This window comes from Taudactylus pleione, unplaced genomic scaffold, assembly GCF_031769625.1.
Source record: "Taudactylus pleione unplaced genomic scaffold, aTauple2 ptg000314l, whole genome shotgun sequence".
NCBI lineage: Eukaryota > Metazoa > Chordata > Amphibia > Anura > Myobatrachidae > Taudactylus > Taudactylus pleione.
Window position 1 is genome coordinate 1,333,804 of NW_028284715.1, and position 26,050 is coordinate 1,359,853.

Consider the following 26,050-nt stretch of genomic DNA (forward strand, 5'->3'; position numbering starts at 1 on the left):
AAAGAAACCCACAGGCTTCTAAAGGCAACACCGTCTATAGATGGCAATGCCGACTGTGCAGCCCCATAGGTTCCTATTGGCTTGCTGTGCTGCGGGTTGCCATCGGTTATCACTGATATATGCTCCCTTTTACGACATATGACAAGTCATACCGCATTTTTTACATTGAAACACCCCGTCCTTAGTCAGTCACAGTTTTGCTACATTAACTAAGATGAGTCATGGAACCGAGTGTTTATACTTTATTAAGTATGGAGTGTCCATATTTAAGGCTAAAGCTTAATGGGGGGGGGGGCAGCGTTTGAAGATGGACATACTATATGATCTACAGTAGGTATTTGTCTAACTCGTTATCGTTCAGTTACAGAACTGAAGATATCCCATAAGACTACGGGGTAAATGTATTAATCGGCTTATTTTAGGTCAGTTTGAAACCACAGCAGCAGAATGGAGGGTACAAAGTCAGAGATCACTGGCAGTGGCTGATACTACAGTATGCATCATTGGTTTTAAAGCCAATTAAACCTCCAAATTGCCAGCCACTTTTTTTTTCTGATTGGCTGATTTCAAACCACTCAAAACATATGGTTTCTGTCTCACCTGCACTGTGTAAGGCTACTGCCTCAGCTGGTAGCGGCTGCAGCAGCTATTGGTTGCAAGGAGAGGAAAGATTAGTGGAGTGTTGTAAGCTGACTATTGATTTCTTGTGTTCGTGTGTTTCTACGTCATTATTTGTCTGTTTAGTGTTTATTGGTCATTCTTTGCTTTAACTATACTTACCTACGCTTCCAGAATGTCCGGAAAACTCCAGAATCTCAGGTTACTCTCCTGGGGCTCTATTTATTATCATTATTTTTACTAAACTAAAGAGAAAAAGGGTGTTTTCACACCCTTTTCACATTATTTTAGTTTCACCTAAAGTTACTACAGGACAATTGGAGTAGAATTCGTAAAATTCTACTCCAACCCCTAAGTATCACTTATTTTTAGTGATCAGATCGCATTTCCCATAATTGTAATGGGAAATGCGATCTGTGTGCAAGTTACTAAAAATAAAATGTGAAAAAATACCTGGGGAGGCCCTGTGATAATAACGCCACCTGGAGGTGGCGTTATCCAGGGTCTCCCCTGCTTACCCGGACTCCTGATCCACTCTAACACACAGAGCAGAGGCCGGAGCCGGCCCCAGTAATCAGCTGTGTGGTCTAAACAGACGCAAGCTGATACACTGCAAAAAAAAAAAAAGTAAAAAAAAATTAACTTACCTGAAACCAGGGACCGGAGTTCGGGGCTCTGGTGATGTCTTCCCTCTGGTCAGCTGGTCTCCCATACTGCACTGCAGCCCGGACATCAGGTGACCGGGTCCCAGTGCAGTATGGGATGTCAGCTGACTGGAGTCATGGAGGACATCACCGGAGCCCGGATCATGCAGGTCAGTGCAATTAAGGGAGGGGGAGTCCATGTTCGCGGGGGATGGGGCTTAGCTCCGGGGGGTAGCAGTGGCGGCTGGTCAGGGCATGCACGGGCACTTGTCACAGTATTTTTGTGCAAGTACCGTGGTAAGGCTGCGGAGAGGATTCGCAGGGACAGCACTTTATCGCAAGCTCTGTCCCTGCAAGGGATTTTTAGTAAATCCCTGTGATATTGCCTGAATTCGCAATGCGGATTGTAGTAAATAGAGCCCCTGGACACTAGGAAGACTAGACAAGTCTCCAGGTAGCTTGATGACTCGCTTGCTTTAAATTGCATCATTGCAACCCCACACCCTGCTTTCCAATGCCAAGAATCGTGGCTTTGTATACTGGGATCGGGGTAATGTTGATCTTTGCACCACACCCCTGCTCCTCCCACTTGGCTACTCTTCTACCCTCCGGGAGGGAGCAGCCAGGTGGGAGGTCTGGTAAGGGGGTGTGGTGCAGGCAAGTGGCCCCACCCCCACTATACAAAGTCACTATGCCCAGCATTGCAAATATGGGGGACTTGCCTCCTTTTTTGGGCATCAGCAGAGCCACACGGGATCCGGGACTCTCCTAGATTTTCCTGGGGAGGAGGTATGTATGTGCTTATCGCCACATGGTAACACTTATTAATAAGTAGACTGTTTAGTGTTCCCTACATATACAAATGCTCCCCTCTGCGTACTAAGGGGTCTATTTACTAAGCTGTGTTAGGAGATAAAGTGAACAGTGATAATGTTCCAGCCAATTAGCTCCTAACTGCCATTTTTCAAACATAGCCTGTGACATGGCAGTTAGGAGCTGATTGGCTGTTCACTTTATCTCCTAACACAGCTTAGTAAACAGACCCCTAAATATGAAAAAGAACTGTCAGAGAGCAGGCAATCCTTACACGTCCCCTATCTACAGTAAAATATCATTAATAAATAAAACCACTGCATGTATTTTTTTTCTACAGCCATCATGGTGTGTTCCCATGTTCTGGCGGTTTGCAATATATTAGTGATCTGTGCGGGGTCATGTTTGGTTATTATTTCTCCATCTGGCTCTGGCAAATGAATGGGAAATGAAGGCTGTGTGTTTCAGCATTAATGTGTGTAATCTTCTGACATTGGCTTCCCTCTGGTCGGAGCTTCTGTTAGCAGGATGTACACTGTTTGTCTGCCACAGACTTGTCCTGAATGCTTAATAAGGCAGCTCGGAAAATGAGAAGACAAAAAACGGATTGCAGGATCCTCTAACGAGTAGCGCAGACCTGACAACGTTATATTCCAGATCTACACTAATAGGTGACATTTTGCGTTTTCTGTAATATGCTTCAGCAGCTGTGAAGTCGTGAAATAATTTTTCTGCTCAATTATTTTTTTGAAGCTACTTCAGTAAACACGGTGCCTTATTAACATGCAATGCTGCAAAATTGTATAGCTCTTTCCAAAGCTATTGCATAATAAAAGCAAACATATAGGGCCTGTTTCTGAGTCGGGTGCAGATGCAGGCGCCCTTGCCTTTCTTGTTGCAGTCATTCCTGCAACTTTATGCTAATGCTGCTACACAACCCTTCCTGGTGTACATCAGTGCGTCCAAATGTGCAAGGACTGAGACACCCTCTGTCGGCATCTGTAGACTCGGTAATGCTGCCTGGTGCGTGGTAAAACTGCAGGTAACACGCTGTGACCCATAGATTCCACGTTAAGTGTTGAAATCTGTGGGTTTCCCTGCGCGTTAAACTTCAGAGGGTGCATTTACTGCAGCTTCGAAGAAAAGTCCTTGGTTTGCGTGGGGATGCAGGACCGGGATGTAGTCTGGAACCCGACGGTCTAAATGCTGACCGCCGGCTTCCAGACTGCTTTATGCCGACTAGGGACGAATGACAGACGTCTACATCTAGATGCCTGTCATTTGCCCGCTCAAGCGGATGCCAGGCGCCACAGCGGACAGCACGCGGGGGGGGAGGGTTAGGTTTAGGGCTCCCGGGGGGACTTAGGGTTAGGCACCCCCCGGGAGGTTAGGGTTAGGCTGGGGGGAGGGAGGGTTAGGCAACCCCGGGGGGAGGTTAGGGTTAGGCACCACCCCAGGGGACTTAGGTTTAGGCAGAGGGGAAAAGGGGGGGTTAGGTTTAGGCACTTAGAGGGGGGTTAGGGTTAGGCACAGGGGGGGAGGTTAGGGTTAGGCACCCCTAAGGAGGGTTAGAGGGGTTAGGTTAGGTTAGTAAATACTCGGGATTTCCTCCTTTGTCGGACATATCACACCCGCAGGACCTAATTGAATAGGTCTGGGCTGACAACACTGTACAACAAAGAAATACTTGTCATTTGTTTCCTTTCTAAAAAGTCATACTTTACTAATTTGAGGTCAAGAGAAAAGAATATGACTTCAGAATATTTTTATTAGCTGTAGTTTTTCAGCTACACTACTTGCGCTATGTGTACTTCCGTAATATAGTCATAGTTCAAAGCAATTTTAAAATAATCTATTTTCTTGATACAACATAAATAACACTTTCAATTCAATCAATGGCAAATAAAAACACAAAAAGAAACAACATACAGCAACCAAAAATACTAATTCACTTGGGGCTCTATTTCTTCACATTATTTTTACTAAAATAAAGTGAGAAATGGTGTTTTCACACCCTTTTCACATTAATTTAGTTTCACATAAATGTACTAAAGGGCAATTGGAGTAGAAATTGTAAACTTCTACTAAAAACTCTAATTATCACATTTTTATTAAGCAGATCGTATGTGACCTGGCTAAAGTTACTGAAAATAAAATGTGAAAAAATACCAGGGGAAGCCCTGCAGATGGCGTTATTCAAGGTTTCCCCCTGTTCCCCGACCCCTGCTCTGCTCTAATGGGCACAGCAGAGCAGAGCCGGGAGCCAGGAGCCGGGCCCCAGTGATCAACTGTGTGCTCTAAACAGACCACACTCTGATCACTGCAAATAAAAAAAAAATTACCTGTTTCCAGGGTGATCGGTGCTCCGGTGATGTCCTCTGGGGCTCCCGTTAGCTGGTCTTCCGGCTCCTGCACTGTGACCCTGGTCAACTGCTGCATAAAACAGCTGACCGGGGTCAGAATGCAGCCCGGGAGACCAGCTGACCGGAGCCCCAGAGCAGTGCTTAAAGTGGTCCTAGAGACATGGTGGAACTCACTCCCCTCGTACTCGATGCTTCTTTAATAAAGAAACAGCATGCACCATAGGCGCGTGCTGCAAAAAGGGAAGTGTTCTCAAAATAAAGGGGCGTGGTCATACAATAGTATCCCCGATTCAAATTACGCCACACAGTACCACAATCTTATTCACATTAGACCACATAGTAGTGTCTCTTATTCATGTTATGATACACAGTAGTGCCCCTTTTACACAATGCCCACATTATTGCCCTTATACACATAATGCCCACAGTAGTAGTGCCCCTTATACAATGCCCACAGTAGTAGTGCCCCTTACACATAATGCCCACAGTAATAGTGCCCCCTATGCACTGCCTTCTGTAGCGGTGCCCATTAAGCAATGTCCCCAGTAGTGGTGCCCCTTGTGCACCACCCCCAGTAGTGGTGCCCCTTATGCAGTGCCCACAGTGGTAGTGCTCCTTATACAGAGTCCCCAGTAGTGGTGCCCCTTATGCAATGCCCCAGTAATGGTGTCCCTTGTGCAGTGCCCCAAAGAGTGGTGCCCCGTATGCAGTGACCCTAGGAGTGGTGCCCCTTATATAGTGCCCCCTATGCAATGCCCCTATTAGTTGTGCCCCCATTAGTAATGTCCCCTGTTGTAGTGTCCCAAGGGGCCCCCAGTAGTAGTGCCCCCAGTAGTAATGCCCCCTGTAGTAATGCCCCCAGTAGTAATGCCCACAGTAGTAGTACCCCCAGTAGTAATGCCCCTAGTAGTAGTGTCCCCAGTAGTGCCCCCAGTAGTAGTGCTCCCAGTTGTAATACCACCTGTAGTAATGACCACAGTAGTAGTGCCCCCAGTAGTAATGCCCCCTCTAGTAATACTCCCAGTAGTAGTGCCGCCAATAGTAGTGCCACCAGTAGTAATGCCCCAGTAGTTGTGCCTCTTAAAACAAAAATAAACAGTAACACAATACTTACCGTAAGCCCCATTCCTGCGTCCGCTGCCATCCGACTGCATTCTTCTCGGAACTCTCAGATAGTGCCCACTGCAAGAGCTGGATGCCCGAGCTCAGGAGTGAACTCCTGCTGGAAGGAGCCAGGCGCCAGCTGGTAACAAAATCTCAGTGGGTGGCCGGCAACTCCCTGTGGCGCAGGAAAGGTGGATTCTACCCCGTCCTGGCCCACTTTAACCCCTGCCCCAGAGGACAACACCAGAGGTAAGTGAAAGTGAGGGGAGTGGTGGGGGGGAGGGGCGTAGTCGTCGGGTTGGGGGCACCTTATCACTGTATATATTTTGCAACAACCTCATATCGGCATTATGAATGCCATGAAAATATATCGTACCCGACAGTCAGATCCTAGTGAATACAGAACCACATTTACTTACACAGATTATTTGCAGTAATCTAAAGGTCAGAATTTGATAAAAAAAATTTCTTTGTCTGGTACAAAATATAATTTGTTGAAAGGTTTTTGCAGAGCAGACACAGAATTGAAAATTGCTAATTGGCAAGCATAAAATAACTTACTATTTTAGCTTTGCTGGAATATTGACAATATGTTCCATTCATTTTCCAGTCTGCTTTTAAAGCAACCTTAAAGGTCAACTCCACTTTTGTAAAGTTTTTGTACTAAATGTATGCTGTAGGTAAAGCTACTGTATGTACAAAATGAACCCTAAGCAGCAAATCTAGTAGATTTGTTACAATCACCATAACATTATTTTTTGGGCTAGTTACAAATATCCAAGTCTATTAAAGGAAATGCTGATTAAAATCACAACTTTTGAGATTTCAAGAATGAGGTGACAGGAGAAATGAAGCTATTGCCGCTAGCATATAATTCAATCAGTTGGCACCAGAGCAAAATTTGATGGGTACCTGGTCTATCTGGGGCCCCCAATATGATCTTCTAAGCTTGCATAGAGGAAGGCAGATGGACCAGCATCACTGGTCCTTGATCACCGCCAGGCACTTAACAACCAGCTTTGCTGTTCCTACATTAGTTTCATGTTGGTAGTTACAGTAATTACAGACCTACAGTGCCACACACTTGGGGTTCTTAAATAAGAGACAAGGGGTGAATATCTATTATATAATTCTGCTAATCTGTTCATCTAGGAGATGCACAGTAGGAGCAGGACAGTGGCATTTGTGTCTGCCACCACGCGACCAACTTGTCACAGCTCCCAATGACTGACAGCCATATATTAAACACAATATCAGCCAGCAAACAGTACCTACACACACTTACCTAATACTTAATTTAACTTACCTAAACTTACCTAATAATAAATTCCCCACAACATGCTGTTTGGCCTCTTGACAGGAAGCATGTACGTAGGCAGTGATGGGCTGTGCGTATGCCCGCTGCCATTTGGACACGGGGACGAGAGCAAATAAGTGGATACAAAAAGAATGTTGCAGGCTGGGATAACCATCATGACCATTGGTCGCAATGGTGGACGGCGCCGGCAGTTGTGTAAGCCTCATCTTATGCAGGCTGGCAGGCCTGCGAGGCCAGGAAACTGCATCCATGGACGCAGTGGCCTTGCCACTCCCGGAAAATGGGGCTGTCATGCCCCATTTGCATGGGGTGCATGAAACTGCATCCATGGACGCAGTGGCCTTGCCACTCCCGGAAAATGGGGCTGTCACGCCCCAGTTTCCGGGAACATTGGCCGCCCCTGTCCCCGCACCACCCCTTAAATGTCTCTGCCTGTCCATCAGGGAGACACATAGCAGGGGCTGCATGTGATTAGGAAGGATCTGTTCTGCACAGACGCAGATTCCCGATCTAGGGGGGTCAAGCGGGGCACATGCCTGAGTGTACTATCTGGAGGCAGCGTGTTTGTTTCAGCAGCCAATAAGAGTCAGACAGACTCTTAATGGCTGATGCACCCAGGGCCGGCGCCGGGCTGGAGCTAACTCATGAGCTGTGCTTTCCGGCTTCTGCAGTGGGTGAAGGGAGAGGCATCATGACGTCTCTCCCATAGTGCCGAGTGGGATTGGAGGAGCAGACGGTGGCGGTCGCAGGAGCGGGGATTAGGGTAAGTTAAATTTTGTGTTCTGTGTGTCTCTGTGTTTTATGTGTAAGGGACACTACTACTGAGGGCACTGTATAAGGGGCACTACTGGGGCACTGCGTAATGGGCACTACTGGGTGCAGGGTATAAGGGGCACTACTCGGGGCACTGCATAAGGGGCACTACTGGGGGCACTGCATAAGTAGCACTACTGGAGGCACTGTATAAGTGGCACTACTATAGAGGTTATTACATAAGGCCCATTACTACTGGGGGCACTACTGGGGGTACTGCATAAGGGGCACTACTTGGGGCACTGTATAAGGGGCACTACTAGTGGCACTGTATAAGGGGCACTACTGGGGGCACTGTATAAGGGGCACTACTAGGGGCACTGTATAAGGGACACTACTGGCAGTACAGCATAAGGGGCACTCCTGGGGGCACAGGATAAGGGGCACTCCTGGGGGTACTGCATAAGGGGCACTACTGGGGGTACTGAATAAGGGGCACTACTGGGGGCACTGTATAAGGGGCTCTACTAGGGCTACTGTATAAGGGGCACTACTGGCAGTACATCATAAGGGGCACTACTACTGGGGGTACTGCACAAGGGGCAAAACTGGGGGCACTGCATAAGGAACACTACTTGGGGTTCTGCATAAGGTGCACTACTGTGGGCACTGTATAAGGGGCACTACTGGGGGCACTGTATAAAGGGCACTACTGGGGGCACTGTATAAAGGGCACTACTGGGGGCACTGCATAAGGGGCACTGCATAAAGGGCACTACTGGAGGCACTGCATAAGTGGCACTACTACAGAGGGTATTGCATAAGAGGCACTGCATAAGGGGCACTCCTGGAGGCTACAGCATAAGGGGCACTACTGGGTGAACTGTATAAGGGGCACTACTGGCAGTACAGCATAACGGGCACTACTACTGGGGGTACTGCACAAGGGGCACTACTGGGGGCACTGTATAAGGGACACTACTTGGGGTTCTGCATAAGGGGCACTACTGGGGGCACTGTATAAGGGGCATGGTATAAGGGGCACTAATGGCAGTACAGCATAAGGGGCATTACTGGGGTACTGCATAAGGGGCACTATTTGCGGCACTGTATAAAGGGTACTACTGAGGGCACTGCATAAGGGGCACTACTGGGGGCACTGTATAAAGAGCACTACTGGGGGCACTGTATAAAGGGCACTACTGAGGGTACTGCATAAGGGGCACTACTGGGGGCACTGTATAAAGGGCACTACTGGGGGCACTACTGATGGTACTGCATAAGGGGCACTACTGTGGGCACTCTATAAGGGGCACTACTGGGGGCACTGCATAAGGGGCACTTCTACAGAGAGAACTGCATAAAGGGCACTACTACTGAGGTCATTGCATAAAGGGCACTACTTCAGGGGGCACTGCTACTGGGGGCATTGCATAGGGGGCATGCTACTGGGGACATTGCATAAGGGGCACTGCTACAGTGGGCATTGCATAAGGGGCGCTGCTACTAGGGGAATTGCATAAGGGGCACTACTACTAATCTTGCCCTTGGCGCCAAATACCTAGTTACGTTACTGTTCCCGATAATCTGCAATCTACATTCAGAATTGCACATATGTACAATGCTGAATCAGCCCCTATATACGGAACTGTTCTGTCTTGTGGGGGTATTGTGAGCATGTTGCTTGAGTTCTGTCCTATTCTGTTTTACGCGTAGGGGGAAAGGAAGCCTGTTTCAGACAGATATCTTGCACCTAGCATGGCTCTGATGTAAGTGCCAATATTAATGATGGTGGTTGTGGTTGTGGCCGTGGATGGAAAATAGTGGGTGGTGAGGATTCCCAGCACAGATCCCTGCATTAGCCCTATAGAACTCTAAACACAGCCTCAAAATCAGCCCCACAGAGCGAAAGACGAGAAAGAGGGATAATGAGAGTCAGGGAAGAGGGGGATAAATAGAGAGTGACAGAGCAGAGAGATGGAGAAAGTGAGAAAGAGAGAGTCAGTGAAAGAGGATTAGAGACAAAGGAGGAGATGTATTAACCAGTGAAGCAGCATCAGCACACACTATGGACCTCATTCACAGTCGGTCGTAAGCGGCCGCTCGGTCGTACGCTAAACGACCGCAAAACTGAAAAAGGAAGCGATCGCACTTATGCTCGGTCGTAACCAAAGTGACGCCCATACGTGAACAATGCACCTCCTCTAACTACTGAGTGATAGCAGCTAGCGATCGAGTCAATCGTTGTCAGTCGCTGTATGTTAATTTTCTTCTGATGGTTGCGGCCGCTTGTGTTGGGTGCAAATTACACCAAAAATTAAAAAAAAAACGCATAGAATAAGCCATCCCCCTGAAATATATTTATTCTTATTATTCTCTAATGCTAACGCAACTGAATCAATTACAAGCCAATTAGCAGTGTTATTAGCTTCAACAAACGATTATTAGCTGCTTGCATTGTGTGGCTCAAAATAGAAACATCAATCCTAACATCAATAACATTCGATAGTATTGATTGTACTCTGGGGCTTGCAAGAGCACGTACCCAACCTCAAGCTGTACGATCAGCCAGGCCTCGAACCTGCTCGCAGAGTGACGTTTTACTACTTCCGGGCTTCTATGTCGGTCGTAGCAGGTAATTTATGTATGCCCCTAAAACGCCCTGAAAACGGTGAGGAACGCCTGCGGTTTTAGACCACCACCCCCGTCAACACCCACAAACGGCCTTTCATGTCAATCAACTCTCGGAAGCTACTTCTTGCTCGTAAGCCGTACGATCAACAGCATTTTGGATCGCAAGGTCTCGTACACACATGCGCACAACTAACCGTACACATGCGTGGTTTGGAAACATCGGATGCGTACGACTGAGCAGCCGCTTACGACCGACTCTGAATGACGTCCTATGTGTGCTGATTCCGCTTTTCCCCCATGTATGATTGGGGGTCTGAGCGGTAAATGACAGGGACGCTGTCATTATCGGCACTGCTGTCTACAAGACAGCAGTACTGATAGGCAGGGCTATGTATTCCGCCCACTGCAGCTGTCGCTAGCGACAGCTACAGCCTGGCAATGCCCTATCCCCACACCAGGGACAGTGCTGTCCTTGCTGCGGGGATTGCCGGCTCCAGGGCTGCACGCGGGATCTCGCGATACTTGTACTCAGGCAGGGATCACTGGAGGGGAGAGTTATCACTCCCTCGCTCTGGCCGATGAGATGTTAATACATCTCATCATTAGTGCTTCCTGCTTCGCCTCGGTAAGGAGTCGTAGCAGGAAGCGTTATAGTGACGCTATAATAAATTATAATACATCTCCCCCAAAGAGAGGGGGCGTGAGAAAAAGCACGGGAGAAACATCAACCATCTTAGTAACCCTTAGGTTACCCAGGACTGTGACTGTGTTTTCACACTGCCGGGAGTGGTGAAGCTTCGTTGGAAGACCCAGACACTGGCCACGGTATGCCACGAAAACAGGGTCAACACAAACCCGTTGTAAAGAGAGATAAACCATGCCAAACATTGAGATGCTACAAAACCTGCCGCAACTGCACAGAATTAGGACGGATTACAACATCTAAAGGCCTCCATACATCAGAGATTGATTGCAGCAATCGTGCAATCTGCAATCGATTCAAAAAGGGAAAGATTTTTATACACAATCGATTGCAAATTGCTACAATCAATCTCTGATGTATGGTGGCCTTCACAGGGTATACAATCGAAGGGATGCCGGGCGCCGCGAGCGGACAGCCGCGGGGGGGAGGGTTAGGTTTAGGGCACCCGAGGAGGACTTAGGAATAGATACCCCCCCGGGAGGGTTAGGGCTAGGCTAGGGGAATGGAGGGTTATGGTTAGGCACCCCCGGGGGGACTTAGGGTTAGGCACTCCCCTTGGGGGACTTAGGTTTAGGCAGCGGGGAAGGGGTGTTAGGGTTAGGCACTTAGAGGGGGGATTAGGGTTAGGCACTTGGGGGGGAGGTTAGGGTTAGGCACCCCTAAGGTGGGTTAGGGTTAGGGGGTTAGGTTAGGTTAGTAGATACTTACCTTAGGACGATCAGGATTTCCAGCGCTGTCGGGCTTCCGCTGCCGGGAACTCTGCATCTGTCGGCCAGGCACTGCCGGGAATCGAACTGTGCGGCCGACGGTATTTCGTACCGATTCCCTTCAGAGACAGCAGGGAGTCAATCTGATAAGTGCCGTGTTTGCAAAATCACTGTATTTCTGCGATTTGCAGGCGGAATTTAAAACAGCAAATTTAATAAAGGAAACACAGTGAGATCTACCTTTAATATAATTACACTTTCAATCCTGCTGGAAAAATCACCAAAAACCGTAAATTTTCAAAACCGCCTATTGATACATTTACCCCCAGGACTAATTCACAATCCATAAAAATATAAACTGAACCCCCTGCAGTACAGTATATTTAATTTAGCATATTTTTAGATATCCTCAGAAAAGCCCTCTGCGCCTACAGTAAGTCTAAGGGATTGCGGGTCCAGCTTGCAATGTCTGTGCAGGGGAAGCCAAGTCTACTAGCATTTTAGGACCAGACCCTTCATTAATCTCAACATTTCCCTTTTGAGTCTAAAATATTGTTATGTTCACTTAATTTCTGTCCTGAATGAATCATGAGAATGAGGGGTCATCAGGGGCTGTCTATCACATACGTCGCTTTTCTGTCCCCTCTGAACTCGCGTTAGGACACTTGTGGTATGATTTGACAGGTGTACAGCCCCAGTCAAACTCCCAAATATTGGTGAAAATAAGCTTGATATACATTACCCTGTATAAATAGCACTTGTAAGGCACAGAAGGTGTCTCCTTTAAAGTATAGCATATGAGTGCATCTAATGGATGAACCTGCACCCATATAATTGTACTTACCTGTCCAGAGATTCGCGAATGTGCAGTAGAGAAGTCTCCGGGGCCATAGCGCGAACCCCATGTTCCCGGAGACCTGCACATGTGCAGTAGATTCTGGCACAAAGCCAAAGGCTACTGCACTGATGGAAAGGAGGGGGCCCATGTGCAGCCTCCGTGTGGGCCCCCTCCTTAAATCGCCCCTGGGCTAACACCTTGCATCTCTTTAAAATAGGGATGAGCGGGTTCGGATTTCTGAAATCCGAACCCCCCCGATCCGAGTCGTATCCGAGTCAGGCTCAACTTTTCCCGCCTGACTCGGATCTGAAATCGAGGCAAAACGTCATCATCCCGCCTTCCGGATCTCGCGGGTTTTGGATTCTATAAAAGGTACCCGCGTCGGCACCATTTCTCACTCCGGCTGTGGACAGTGAAGCGGGAGGGTGGGAGCTAGGGCTGGCTGGGCTGTGTTGTGCTGCTGTTGTCCATATGGGCTGTGTCCACTTAGTCCATACGGGCTGACTGGGCTGTGTTGTGCTATTGTTGTCCTTAGGGGCTGGCTGGGTTGTGTTGTGCTGCTGCTGCGTGCGCCTGTGTCACAAGTAAAGGGCCGGCTGGCTCATCTGTTAAAGGGTGGTGTAACCCCCAAAGTGCACTCCAAACAAAATAAAAAATTATTTTCTGTGTTTGTGAATTGTGTGCACTGTGGCTGCACGTGCATCAACAAAGGAGCAGCTCCAAGCGTCTGTCTGTTAAAGGGTGGTGTAACCCCCAAAGTGCGCTCCAACAAAATAAAATAATCTTTTTTTCTGTGTTTGTGTGTGAAATGTATGCGCAGAAGCCGTACCTGCATCATCAAAGCAGCAGCGCCAAGCGTGCATCTGTCTGTTAAAGGGTGGTGTAACCCCCAAAGTGTGCTCCAACAAAATAAAATAATCTTCTTTTTTTCTGTGTTTGTGTGTGAAAAGTATGCGCAGTAGTCACACCTGCATCCTCAAAGCATCAGCGCCAAGCATGCGTCTGTCTGTTAAAGGGTGGTGTAACCCCCAAAGTGCACTCCACAAAAATTTTTTTTTTTTTTTTCTGTGTTTGTGTGCGAAATGTAAGCGCAGTAGCTGCACCTGCATCCTCAAAGCAGCAGGGCCAAGCGTGCGTCTGTCTGTTAAAGGGTGGTGTAACCCCCAAAGTGCACTCCAACAAAAATAAAACATTTTCTTCTGTTTGTGAATTGTGTGCACTGTGCGTGCATCAACAAAGGAGCAGCGCCAAGCGTGCGCCTGTGTCCCATAAGTCTGTTAAAGGGTGGTGTAACCCCCAAAGTGCGCTCCACAAAAAATTGACAATTCTTTTTTTTCTGTGTTTGTGTGCGAAATGTATGCGCAGTAGCCGCACGTGCATCAACACAGCAGCAGCGCCAAGCGTGCGTCTGTGTCATAAGTCAAGGGCCGGTTTGGACATCTGGTCCGGACTGAAGGACGTGCCAACAATTTCTGACATGTCTACTGTCACTGCATATGATACTGTCACCATTGACAGAATGGTGGAGGATTACATCGGTGACAGCATCCAAGTAGGCATGTCAGACAGTCCGTACATGTACTGGCAGGAAAAAGAGGTAATTTGGAGGCCCCTGTACAAACTGGCTCTATTTTACCTGAGTTGCCCCACCTCCAGTGTGTACTCCGAAAGAATGTTTAGTGCAGTCGGGAACCTTGTTTGCTTCCACAAAATGTGGAGAAGATGATGTTCATAAAAATGAATTATCAACTCTTCCAGGGAGACCAGCCTCCAGAACGTACAAAGGGACCTGTGGTGGTGGATTCCAGCTGGGACGAATCATTACTCTGTGAGGATGAGGTTGTAAACAACACTGAAGAGGGTGAGGAATCGTTGGATGAGGAGGATGAGGACGACATCTTGCCTCCGTAGAGCCAGTTTGTGCAGGGACAGATTAATTGCCAGCTTGTTTTGTGGGGGCCCAAACGAACCAATCATTTCAGCTACAGTCATGTGGCAGACCCTGGCGCTGAAATTATTGGTTTGTTAAAGTGTGCATGTCCTGTTTATACAACATAAGGGTGGGTGTAAGGGCCCAAGGACTATTCCATCTTGCACCTCTTTTTTTTCTTTGCATTATGTACTGTTTGGGGCCTAGTTTTTCAAACTGCCATCCTGTCTGCCACTGCAGTGTCACTCCTAGATGGGCCACGTGTTTGTGCCGCCCACTCGTGACGCTTAGCATAGTCATCCAGCTACCTCGGTGCAACCTTTTGGACATAAAAACACTATTGTGAGGTGTGAGGTGTTCAGAATAGACTGGAAATGAGTGGAAATTAAGGTTATTGAGGTTAATAATAGCATAGGAGCAGAAAAACCCACAAATTCTGTGATTTTAGCTGTTTTTCTGCTCTTTTAAAAAAAAATACAGATCCAAAACACAAAACCCAGAAACCAAAAACACGGAAGGGTGGTTTTGGCAAAACCAATCCAGATCCAAAACATGAAGAAAGATCCAGATCCAAAACCAAAACACAAAAAAGTGGACGGTTCACATCCCTACTTTAAAACTATCTCATCGGGTAAGTGCATTCTTGTGCCCATCCCACACACAACAAGGAATGACCACTATGTACCCCACACGCCCCAACAGAAAGCCCACATACTACCATTTTCCCATGCAAAAGCTACTTTAGCAAGTAAAGCCCTGAAATCAACATTTGTGCAACATTTTTTATCAATATTTATCAATTATCATTTATGTGATATCCTTTAATCACCTGTTTTCTACCTACAAATATTAAGGATACCTGGGACTTACCATGTAGGGACCGCAGCAGTTATCTCTGATATCTGTCAGGGTCTCCCCATTACCGACCACAAAGCAGCCCCCACAGGTTTCTATAGAAGCTGCTTTGCAGTCGGTATTACCTGGCCTTCCGGAGCTTGGACCCGGTAGCATCTGAAGATGGCGTTAGCCTATAGTAGCCAAAGGGCTACTGTATCTGGGATTTTTTCGGAACGAGATCCTCCGGATCTCTCTTAATGGGCCTAATTCAGTAGTGCATGCTAGTACACTGGTGATCGCAGATTCCCGCATGTGCAGTACAGGCCTGTGATCACGCACACGCGGTGCGGCAGCAGACTGTCAGTTATTGACAGTCTGTTGCCATTTCTGGGCGGGGAGGGGGGCGGTGACAGCCTCCATTTCCCAAAAGGGAGGTGTGTCGCAGCCGTTGGGGGGAAGGGAGTGATGAGGCTCTCTGTTGGCTGACGGAGATTTCCTGGCCTCTTTTGAGCATCTGCGAAGGCCGGCTTGCATGACCCCATGGGTCACTTCAGAGACTTGCAGTGAGGTACTTGGCTGGGAAGGCACTGGCTAATATCAGAGCCTGATTTACAGATACATATATGAACCCGAGGGTACATGTGGGCATTATACAAAGGTGCAGCAGTATATGGTGCTGGAAATTTGGTTTGTTTTGATCAGGGATGTGCAGAAAATGTAGACAGGGGAGGCAGTGCCTCACCTTCCATACACTATTTACTCCAGAGTTTTGACTATAAAAATGATTAGAATAATAAAAAAGAAGATATTTCTAAAAAATTTTTTTAGTTTTCTTATAATTTTTATAGCCAAAACTCTGGAGTATACAAAAGTAAGACAGGAAAGGCTCTGCCTCAACTGATCGCACATCACTGCGTCACTTAGCCGACCGATGGTATCGCAGATCAGTAACGCATGCAGGAGGCATGACGCCCCCTGCTGCATTACTTTATTACAGCTATCGCAGCTGTTACCATGTTAGCAGCTGCGAAAGCTAATGCATCCTCTGCTGAATCAAGCCCAATGTCCCCCACTCTGGCACATGCGTGGGTCGATGGCCGCACATGAAGCCAAACCAGGAAGCACAATCATAGCGAAAACTATCATTCTGCTTCCAGCTCTTCACCGGGACGAGCATAGCAGCATCATGGTAAATTTCTGTGAAAATATGAATTTTTCACAATGCAAACTTTTGCAATAAATATTTATCACACATTTGTTTTAAAAATGTGGATTGTGATAAATATGCCCCTTGATATCAAGAATCTAGTGCACACATTTATTGTACATATATAAAAAAAAGTTACTGCATGTGAAAATTATTGCTGCTCCATGTAATAAAAAAACAATTGCGCATTCAACAGAAACATAATTTGGGAATTTGCTGTATAAGCAAAAATGTAATTTTGTTATTTTATTTGGGCCTATTCATCAACACTAAAATAAAGATTTTAAGGACATTTTCCTTAATTACCATATGCTCGAGTGATCTTTGCTAACCACCACCTGTGTCTGGACCCTGCCTCAACCAAGCTTCTCATAGGGTGTATAGACATTTTTGGCAATGTAATTGCAAAAATAGTTCAATGCTCTTTGCAAACAGCCATTTTTCCCGGACCACTAAAGGAAGCAATTGTTAGACCACTTCTTAAAAAACCTAATTTAGACCCCGACTGCATGACCAACTAAAGACCAGTATCAAACCTTCCTTTTCTAGGAAAGGTCATTGAGAAAGTGGTGGCAATGCAACTGGAAACCAAAATGTCTACCCATGATATATATGATCCATTCCAGTCAGGATTCAGGAGAAGACATAGCACTGAAACAGCCCTGGTATGTGTGTTAATGATCTCATGGCAAGAGACAGAGGTGATTGTTCAATGTTAATCCTTCTGGATCTCTCAGCAGCATTTGATACTGTGGACCATGGGATTCTAATTGAACGCCTGAAAGATTTCTGTGGACTGGATGGCACAGTCCTTAGCTGGTTCAAATCAATTCTCACTGGCAGATCACATAGAGTTTCTTCTGGAGTAAACTCTTCATCACCAGTGCCACTTCCATGTGGTGTCCCACAGGGTTCCATACTATCTCCCATGCTTTTTGCAGTATACATGCTACCATTGGGTGAAATAATCAGATGTCATGGCCTGGTTTACCACTGCTATGCAGATAATACACAACTGTACCTATCCTTTGCTCCAGGTACAAAGGACCTAAGGAATCTATATTTGTACCTCTATATATCCCTGCCTATACCTTCTAATATCCTACCTATAAACCTCTAAGGATGACGCTATTTTGCATACGCAGTCATACAGTAAATAAAGACTCCAGACTTGGAACGTGTGGTTCCAAAACACAAAGTATTATTCAAGTAAAAGTACAGTCAGTTACACGCTATTGATCCATGCACAATTCGGTGCAAAGGAATTATACAGACCCAAGTACAGTATACATACGCAGCGCTCTCTGGTCCAGATGTTAGGCATCAGCAAGAAACCCCTCGTCAGTCAGCATTCAGCAAGAAGACTAAGACCCAGTGTTGGAGCACACATATTTATACCCCCCAGAAATAGACAACACAATAGAGAAGTTTGTTGCTGATGCCATTGGTCCTCAAGGGGGATGCATCTGTTACAGAGCATTTAACAGGCTGATTCAAATAGACACAACCCAGCCTCCAACAACTGAGGGTCTCTGGTTTCCCGCCCCATGCAACATCCTAACAGTTGTTCATATAATATACATTTTGTTGCTTGAAGTCTCTGTGGTCCATAAGTTGAGAATGCATGATGCGATCTCCACACCGATAATACCGGAATTCTGTTGAAAGAGTACGCATCAGTACAAAACCAAACACGGCTTACTTAGCATGTATAAAACCTTAGTTACCAAATAATCTTTATTTCACAGCATTTATAATAAATGAACAAACTTAAATCTTATCCCTTAAAGCTTATGGAACCTTGTACGTGGATATGTAATGTGTGAGTATGCGGGGTTTGATATAAAGACACTAGTTAACTTGTAGCAGATGCGTGCGCATAAAGCTAATGAACAGCATTTTCATATAGGATCTTATGCATTCGCTAATATGCGATTAGTTACCAGCGCAATTGTGCATATTAATGTGTATATGAGAAATGGTGGACTTAAATCTCACTTAAACTAAGTGAACACCTAGCAGTGTGGAATGCTGAGCCTTATAGTTCCACACGCCCCCCTCTCTCAGCAGCCCCCACCCTTCCCAGGCTCAAAAGTAAAGTCCCTTGTTCTCCCAGGCTCTTGTGTAAATGCAAATTAGCACAGCTACAAGACCCAAAACCTAAGATAACACTCTTGGCTTTGAAGGTATTTTATTGCAGGAAGCCTGCTAATGTAAGGTGTGTATTCGAGCCGGGCCACCTGGAGTGAGAGCAGACATTATATCCAGGAAGCTTGTCTACACAGTCTAGTTGTCACGTGGCCATTTGCTCTGTTTAGCTAATGCAATCCAATTTTGAAAATATATCCTTATGGGGAATTATAATACTATACACTTTATCCAGAGCACCCAAACTACGTAAAGTCATGAAATGGGCTTTTGGTGAATCACCATAACTTATGGCGATGGTCACAGATGCATTCACATGATGCTAATAGTAATATCGCCACATGTACTAAAGTGTGAGTTTATCTAAAATGGCGCTTAGGCGGCCATTCGCAAAATGGCATCTTGTGATCTCATTTCCAAGATGGTGTCTTGCAGCCATTCCCAAGATGGTGTCGCTGCGATTCAATTTTAAACTGATCTTGTCTCAGCCAATAATCCAGCTTCGACAGTCCACCCTTTGATAGCGAACAACATGCTATCACAATCTGATTTAAAAATATAATTTAGGCTTACATTCACATATTATTTAGTGTTATTATGGGATGGCACAAGGTGGTTCTTAATCCATCAATAATGTGTCTCTGAGTGGGGACATAAAACTACTGTTATACGCACACCGCGGATCTTGGAAGATCATGTGAAAGGTGTGGGGATGCACCAGTCTTATAAAAGCAGTCTTGAAGGGAAATTTAGACTTTACATTATCTGAGTTGTTTTAAAAATAACATTTCAATAATACATTCTATGCATGTCTAAATATAATACATTAAATGATGGTATTTCCTAGTTCAGGGTTGTAATGCAGTTCTATATTTACCTCGATATTCATATTGTCATTACTGACCAAAATCATAGTTTCGTTCTTGCGTTTTACTCTATTTTTACATTTTCCACACTTCAACACAATAGGAACACACCGGACGCATATGCCAATTACGATGACAATTAGTTTAAGGATCAAGAATTTGCCTATGCTGGCGATCACTTCCTGGACCCATTCCCCTAGTCCTGAGAACCATTTCACTGGGTTCAGCCATGAAACCCATCCTTCTATCTTCTCCCCTACTTCAGCCACTGAAGCATTATGGTTCTTACGAAACTCCCATTTTAGCTGCAGAATTTCATCCATCTTTCGGTCTATCATCTCCTTGGGGTTGCTGGTGTCATTGGTGACATAGGTGCAACATTTTACTCCAAATTGGGTGGCCAGAGTTACGCAATATCCTCCAGTAACAGCAGTTAAATAATTTAACACTAGCCTGTGTTGCACCAGTTCTTTCTTGTACGCTTGCAATTCCCTCCCTGTATACCTGAATGTGTCATCGTACATCTTGGTGATATTATCTATCAATTTAGCAAGATCCTGAGTATATCTAAAATTTAGTGTTCCCCAAGCGATCCTGGTGGGATCCAGTGCTACTAAAACTTGAAAGCCAGTTGTCTCACTAATTAACTGAGTGGCTTTATGCACGTCACCAGGTATCATATTTCTTTTGCCTCTGTGTTTATATTGCGTGTGAAGATATGGTGATGGTATGTTTTTATGTATACCAAGCATTTCATCATGTGTGAGGGTCATAACTTCAGGGACTACTCTTCCCAGGTAACACAATAACAGTACTAAGATTGGTCAGACACTCCCCTGATTGGCATTGCACTCCTCCTGACTCCACTCCATCAGCACTGCTATCAGCTCCCATTTCCTCAATCGGTCCTCCATCACAGACACTGAGTATCCCCAAACAGATCATCACGACAAAAACTCTGGAAAAAAAAAGAACTAGGATGACCACAGCAGACCACTCCATTGCTGGAAGCACTGATCTACACATTTCTTTAGCTCTAATATCTCACCGTCACCTTTTTAATCCTTCCGGCACAAGCTCACAATCGACAGGTCCATGTTATCGGCCTTGTCTCCGCCTTGTATCTCCACCGGTTGGTTAACCTCCTTATAGTGTGTGGAATGGACCCACGTATCTTCCTCGGCCACCCTTTGAGGATGTGGTATCATCAGATACGGACCTTTCCACTGATCAGTCAAACAACCTGAGCTAAAAAAAATTTGGATCATAACAAATTCTCCAGGTTTGACATCATGACAGTTTGCATTAGACATGTTAGTTAATAACACTTTCAATTTTGGTTATTCTCATTCATCTTCGTGAGACCCTGCACAGTAACCTCATTATCATATTTTCACATGAGGCTGCCTGTTTGAACAGTATGTCAAAGGCGGGCAAATAAAGGAAAAGACAGTCTGGGATAATGTTAGCGTTGTTACCTATCACCTTACACATGTTCTTGGAAACGTCACCTGTAAAATAAGTCCCCCTATCATTTTTAATAATTCTAGGGATATAGTATCTGCATACAGGTTCCTGCAATTAAATATTGTTATTAATAGCTACTGCTCTAAATAATGCCTGGGCCACTGGGTTGGATAGTATTCCGAGTATTCGACCTTAGCCTGGCATAGCTGCCGTTTACCCTTAGCAACCTTGTGTCCTGTGAGTGGGAGATACAGCACAACAGTTTAATATCATTTAAACATGACCTAAAATAAAACAATAAATCGTCCACATTTTACATTAGAACAGATCCATTGATAGGTTGAAAAGATAGTAAACAGATACTGGGGTTGCCTATGAACCCATGGGAAACTCGTGTTCCTGTGTGGTGTTCTCTACTTTGCAGTTCTTACCTATGTGTCCCACTTGGTGACAGTTAAAACATAATTTTGAACGGGGTGGATGCAAGGATTGTTGTGGGAGTTGAGCAAGAGCGAAAGATGGTGGGTATGGGTAAGGATATGAAGGATAAGGGTATTGTGGGAGGTATGAAGTTTGTGGGTAATATGAGGCCTGTAGTTGTGTATGATATGTGGGGTAAGGATGTGTTTGCTGTGGTTTGGGTTGGTGAGGACGTGTAACTGTTCAGGTGCAAGTGTGTGTATAGGTGCAGGTGTGTCTACTGGCTGTGATGTTACCACCATTCCTTCCAGAGCTTGGATACTGACAGCCATTAGTTTTTCGCTCTGGGTCTCTCTCTTCTTTGAGATGTTTTTATCATGTTCTATGGAAGATTCTATGAGTGTATCTATTGTGACTCCCCTCCAGCCAGGTTGTGAGGTCTGAACCCGAGTCTTTAAGTCGTCTTTCAGACCGTCCATGAGTACCGTGACTATCATTCCCCTGTGGTGAGTGCTATCTTTAATATCTTCTATCCCAGTGTACTGGGCGATAGCCTGCAGAGCCCGGTCGCTCTTCTGCAGATTCACTCTCCTTTTGCTTAATGGTGAAAATTTTGTTCCAGTTAACTACTACTGGAAAATATATATATACCCAATTGAGTTATGATGCGGGAAATATTATCTTGGTTTACTTGGTCTGTTAAGGGAATGTCACCATCCAATACACAATCCGTGATAAATTTTGTCACGTCGGTATTGCGTGGTAGACAGGCCCTTAACACCACACGCCAATCTTTATTAGTTGGCTCATGAGAACTACCCAAATTCCTCAAAAATCTTTGACATTTGGCTAGTTCCTTTTTGGGATTGGGGAAATCATTTATGATGGAATTTAGTTCTGCTCTTGTCCAAGGACAATGCATTACTACTTCCCTCGTGGGCACTACACCGTTTGCATCTGCGTTTCCATTCGGAACAGTTATCGTCCGAATGGGATGCAGACCGGTAGCGTTGCTACCTTTGACCTGGTTACCTGGCTAGGGGTTTAATCTGCTGCTGCTACTTATGGTATTCACAACTTCCTCTACGGGTGCAGAGTGTGTTAGCACTTCCCTTGCTGTTACCGATGAAGATGGCGGCACCACTCGTGATTGTGGTGATGCAGCATCTATCATTTGCACAGCATGGGAAATGGCAGACATTACAATAGGCTCATCATCCACATCATAAACATTTTCCTTATGGTTGCTTAAGAGAGGGTACAAATTGGTTGTTAAATTTTTATGGGCATGTTTGGTAACTGTACTTGCACCTCCATCCACATAAGGTGGGGGTGGTGAGCGTGAACTGCTGGCAATACTCTCCACAATGCTACCTTGCTGCACGTGCGCGCCATTTTGTGGCCCGCCCATATTGCAATTCAGCGTCGCAGATGTATTTTCTGGCAATGCGCTCGCAACGCTAGTTTGCGTCGCTTGCACATTTTTAAGCCATGCATCTGCTTCATGCTGCCACAATTTTAAACATTCATAATATTTTCCCTTTTTCTCTCGGGAGCGCATCAAACTGATGTGATCCCGGACATTATCTAATACATCCTTATCAAAACTACCAATTCTGGGAAACGGTCAAACACACGTCATCGTCATTTTAAAGCATACATCACAATACCTTATTGCATAAGTACCGTACTTAGTATGCATAATACGACGAGCTGATCCAATCGGCACATCCATTAGCAGCACATCATTGTCTAACATATCTATTGTTTGCATGGCCCCATTCTGAGACAACACCTATGCTTTTCAATAAAGATTTAAACTGGTGAAAGACAATCAAGATACTTTCATTTACCTGTGTACGATATTAACAGGATGCGCCCACACACCTGGATAAGATTTGAAAAAGGCATTCCACACCCGGATAAGATTTAGAAAGGCAACTTCCACACCTGGATAAGATTTAAATAGGCAACTTCCACACCTGGATAAGATTTAAATAGGCAACTTCTACACCTTCTCTGCAACAAAGACAACATGTACAGCTGCTACTGTGTATAGAACGGTAAGCTGCTTACAGAGCGACTAGCACTTAGCCCTTAAAGGTCATACGGTACCTCTAACTGTAGGGAACAAGTTACCCCTACCAACAAATACTCACTGTTACACACTTTTTCCTGCACAGAAAAATACACGTTAACCCAGATATTGATAACAATTGAAAAATGTAAACCTCAACGGCTTTGTTTAAACACCGTGGCAGCACAGCCGGAAGTACGTATACGCTATGGTGCGACCAGTCGCATACACAATAATGCGACTACCACACAACCGTATGACAACTTTTTTTAGCTGCGTATGCAAAAGTGCGTCTTTGCTGTGCGCAAAACTGCGACTCAGCCGCGTACTCAATACTGCGGCACCCCTTTAAACGTTAGGTTTTATCAACAAAGGAAAACAAACTTTTTCCTCTCTTGTCCCTGGATTCTAGTCAGCTTCCTTGGCTCACACAGAATGGGTAGCGACTTGTCAGCACCAAGCAGTTGCAGGTAAACCCTGCATGTGGCCACTCCACCCTTTGCTAAGCTATCGATAACCATATGTGCCGTGTGAGTAAGTAAGTGACTTCACTATGAGCCCCCAACTAAGGGATCTATATTTGAACCTCTATATACCCCTGCCTATACCATCTAATATCCTACCTATAAACCTGTAAGGATGATGCTATTTTGCGTATGCAGTCATACAGTAAATAAAGACTCCAGACTTGGAACGTGTGGTTCCAAAGCACAAAGTTTTATTCAAGTAAAAGTACAGTCAGTTACACGCTATTGATCCATACACAATTCGGCGCAAAGGAATTATACAGACCCAAGTACAGTATACATACGCAGCGCTCTCTGGTCCAGATGTTAGGCATCAGCAAGAAACCCCTCGTCAGTCAGCATTCAGCAAGAAGACTAAGACCCAGTGTTGGAGCACACATATTTATACCCCCCAGAAATAGACAACACAATAGAGAAGTTTGTTGCTGATGCCATTGGTCCTCAAGGGGGATGCATCTGTTACAGAGCATTTAACAGGCTGATTCAAATAGACACAACCCAGCCTCCAACAACTGAGGGTCTCTGGTTTCCCGCCCCATGCAACATCCTAATAGTTGTTCATATAATATACATTTTGTTGCTTGAAGTCTCTGCGGTCCATAAGTTGACAATGCATGATGCGATCTCCACACCGATAATACCGGAATTCTGTTGAAAGAGTATGCATCAGTACAAAACCAAACACGGCTTACTTAGCATGTATAAAACCTTAGTTACCAAATAATCTTTATTTCACAGCATTTATACTAAATGAACGAACTTAAATCTTATCCCTTAAAGCTTATGGAACCTTGTATGTGGATATGTAATGTGTGATTATGCGGGGTTTGATATAAAGATGCTAGTTAACTTGGAGGAGATGCGTGCGCATAAAGCTAATGAACGGCATTTTCATATAGGATCTTATGCATTCGCTAATATGCGACTAGGTACCAGCGCAATTGTGCATATTAATGTGTATATGAGAAATGGTGCACTTAAATCTCACTTAAACTAAGTGAACACCTAGCAGTGTGGAATGCTGAGCCTTATAGTTCCACACGCCCCCCTCTCTCAGCAGCCCCCACCCTTCCCAGGCTCAAAAGTAAAGTCCTTTGTTCTCCCAGGCTCTTGTGTAAATGCAAATTAGCATATACACAAGATAACACTCTTGGCTTTGAAGGTATTTTATTGCAGGAAGCCTGCAATGCAATCCAATTTTGAAAATATATCCTTTAGGGGAATTATAATAATATACACTTTATCCAGAGCACCCAAACTACGTAAAGTCATGAAATGGGCTTTTGGTGAATCGCCATAACTTATGGCGATGGTCACAGATGCATTCGCATGATGCTAATAGTAATGTTGCCACATGTACTAAAGTGTGAGTTTATCTAAAATGGTGCTTAGGCGGCCATTCGCAAAATGGTGTCTTGCGATCTCATTTCCAAGATGGCGTCTTGCGGCCAGTCACAAGATGGTGTCGCAGCTATTCAATTTTAAACTGATCTTGTCTCAGCCAATAATCCAGCTTTGACAGACCCAATAACAACCCTACATGGCTGCCTAGCTGAGCTTCGGGAGTGGATGAGTGCCAGTTGGCTGCGACTGAACCCTAATAAAACAGAGGTCCTTATGATAGGTCACAAGACATGGCAACAGCATAGCCAACAACAGGACTTACGCTTGGGGGTTCAGAATTACAAAACACTAAACATGTGCGGAATCTTGGTGGTGCCCTGGATAGTGGCTTGACACTTAAACATCAGGTATCAGTCACAATCAAATCCTCATTCTTTCATCTGAGGAACATAGCCAGAATCAAACACTTAGGCCCTGATTCAGAGCCGGACGCACTGACCAGAGCGCTCGCTCTGAATCAGTGCCCTCCTCCATTAAAATGGAGCATCCTCCTGGACGCTCGTATAGCTGTGGGTCACCACCCACAGCATATACGAGCGTCCAAAAAGATGGTCGCGATGGTCTGCGGTCGGGTTTCCCAGCCACAAGCCCTGGAGTGATTTTGGCTCTATCAGAGCCAAAATCACTCCCACTGACATCACTAGTGATGTCAGTGGGGCCGGCTTCAGACAA